Here is a 2500-nt window from a genome sequence, read left to right on the forward strand (position 1 = left end):
AACAAGCTCGTATGGCTAGTGGCGGCAGCTTTTCCTGTGCGTAATTGTGAGGAACACTACGCTAGCACAATCTTTCCTCGAATGCGGTTTACTCGGGCTGCAAGCGTTTCGCACTGCAAGTCTGTACCTTAATGTTTGATCGCATGTTTTACAAGGCGAGGTACTGTAGAATTCGGAAGGAAAAAAAAATGGGAACCCTCTGCTTTTGTTTTCGTTGCACGTCCTTGCGGCACGTCCTTGCGAAAACAAATGACTTGTCTCTAGACTAACCGAAATTGAAGGCACTAACTTATTTTTGTTGGCAAGGTCAAGTAGCCTCGCACGGTTAAAACGCCTCCTGGCGTTATAAAGAGAAAACGGTTCTCGAAATAAATCGGGTGAAATTTTATTTTATTTTTTCCGGCAGGAGACGCGGCATTGCTTTCCGAACGCTTTCGGCGCAAGGCCTGTGCAGCGTAAAAGAAGTTGCCCGTTTGGTATTACTATTCCGTCCTGTACCGTATAGCGGTGTTTTCACGCCGAAGGAAACCTTAAAGCTCGATACAGCAAACGGGGACGAGGTTGTAAATTCGCGCAGTTGACGCCACTTCCGTGTTCGTCTTTCCCCTGTTACCTAAGAAGGTTGCTGCTGGCAGTGTTGGGCGCCTGTTTTGCGGCTAAAAACCTGCAAGAAAAACAAAGGATAACAAGGAACCGCGGGTACAGAGGAGACGTGCGCAGCGGGGCGCATGCGCGAAAGAGCAGCGCGCAGCAATTGCTCTTGATGGCATCCTGGGCCGATGCGCCCGTTTAATGGCGCCCTCAGCAAACATCCAGCGGGACGGACGCTCACGCGTGATATGGCAGCGGCAGATGCTTGCATGGGGACTCGCAGGGCACACGGGAGGTTGTTCCACTCCTCACGACTCGTTACACGCTCCAGACGCCGAGATAAGCGTCCGCAGTGACAAATGATACTTGTAAACAAGCTCCGAGTTTGCCAGATCGCGCGTACATCCCCCTATTTTCGCCAACCTTGCCTCAGATTAAAAGCGGGTTCCGTGCTGGCTGAAGTTGTTTCACGCTTCCCGTTAATTGAAGCCCGTCTTTATTGCTTTTTCTTCCTTGAGCTGCACGGTAATTTGCTCAAATTTCACCCAGGATGTCCTCGTCTTCCTTCAGGCATTGGCTCTGTCCAGTGGCTTCTCTGACATGCCCTGTCTTTTGTGCTGCATCACCACAAAGTATAACAAACTCGTCTGGCTCTCTATCCGACTAAGCATTTGGAATATTGAGTGAGTGAAATGTAACAGCTTCAGTACACTCGTTATGAACAATCGTTTGAGTTGGCGACTGAGTAGTGCCATGTGAACATTTTATGGTATTACGCTGACATTTTGTGCTCACCCCTGCTTGGAGTCTAAGCGACTCTGCAGTATTAATAAATGAATAAAAAAGAAAAATCAGACGAACTTGCAAGAACGTGAACGAGCGGGAAAATGAGCTCTTAGGGAGCTAGCCAATCAGTTAGTCAGAGAAAATATGTGAAAGAGTAAATAATTATCTCAGCGTATGAATGAGCGGGTGAGTGAGCCTTAAGGGTATGATGACAATCGTGCATTTCAATAACGCAAGGGGAGCTTTGGCCGAAGAGCGCTGTAACACAAGGTATTTTTCAACAATTCAAGGTAAAGTTTGAGACCCATTTCCTGCCCATTTCATACCACAGCAGACCAGCACCACACCATGTCCCCGTGGTATCACCGGTATTGTACCGGCAGCACCGGGGATCATGCAATCCCTTCGCCTGCTGCATGCGAGGCGAATGTTCAAACCTCTACTTCATTGCATGGGTGAACAAGTGTGTCTGTGAGAGAGTGAGTGAGTCATTGTGCGCAAATGTCAGGGAGTGAATGAGTGCGTGTGTGAGTGCGTTCGTGCCTTAGTGAGTGAATGATTGAGTGTGCGACAGTGCATGAGTGAGTGAATGAGTGAGTGTGTGAGTGAATGAGCGAGCGTGTGAGTGAGTGAATGAGTAAGGTGAGTGAGTGCGTGTGCGAGCGAGTGCACGTGTGAATAAGTGCGTGTGGGAGTGAGAGTGAGTGATGAGTGGCTGAGTGAGTACTTGAGTGAATCAGTGAGTGAGTGAATAAATGAGTGTGTGTGAGTGAATGAGCGAGTACGTGGGTGAGTGAGTTTGTATGTGAGTTAGTGAGTAAGTGAGTGAGTGTGTGCGTGTGTCAGTGAGTGAGTGCACGTGTGAGTGCGTGTGTTAGTGAGTGTGTGCTGAGTGGGTGAGTGACTCCTTGAGTGAATCAGTGAGTGAGTGAATAAGTGAGTGCGTGTGTGAGCGAATGAGTGAGTGAGTGTATGAGTGGGTGACTGCGCGTGCGTGTGAGGGAGCACACGTGCGCGTGAGTGCGTGTACGTGAGAGTGTATGGGTGAGTGAATGGAAGCCTGTGTGAGTGACTGAGTGCGTGATTTAGTGAACGAGCCAGTGAAAGAGTGAGTGAATGTGTG

General features: G+C 49.0%; 1 pseudogene; it reads right to left on the reverse strand.

Moving 5' to 3' along the window:
- Window positions 1-1125: 1125 nt before the first annotated feature.
- Window positions 1126-2500, reverse strand: part of LOC144096790 (uncharacterized) — a 3678-nt pseudogene continuing 2303 nt past the window's right edge.

This window comes from Amblyomma americanum, chromosome 7 (assembly GCF_052857255.1).
Source record: "Amblyomma americanum isolate KBUSLIRL-KWMA chromosome 7, ASM5285725v1, whole genome shotgun sequence".
In the NCBI taxonomy this organism is placed as follows: domain Eukaryota; kingdom Metazoa; phylum Arthropoda; class Arachnida; order Ixodida; family Ixodidae; genus Amblyomma; species Amblyomma americanum.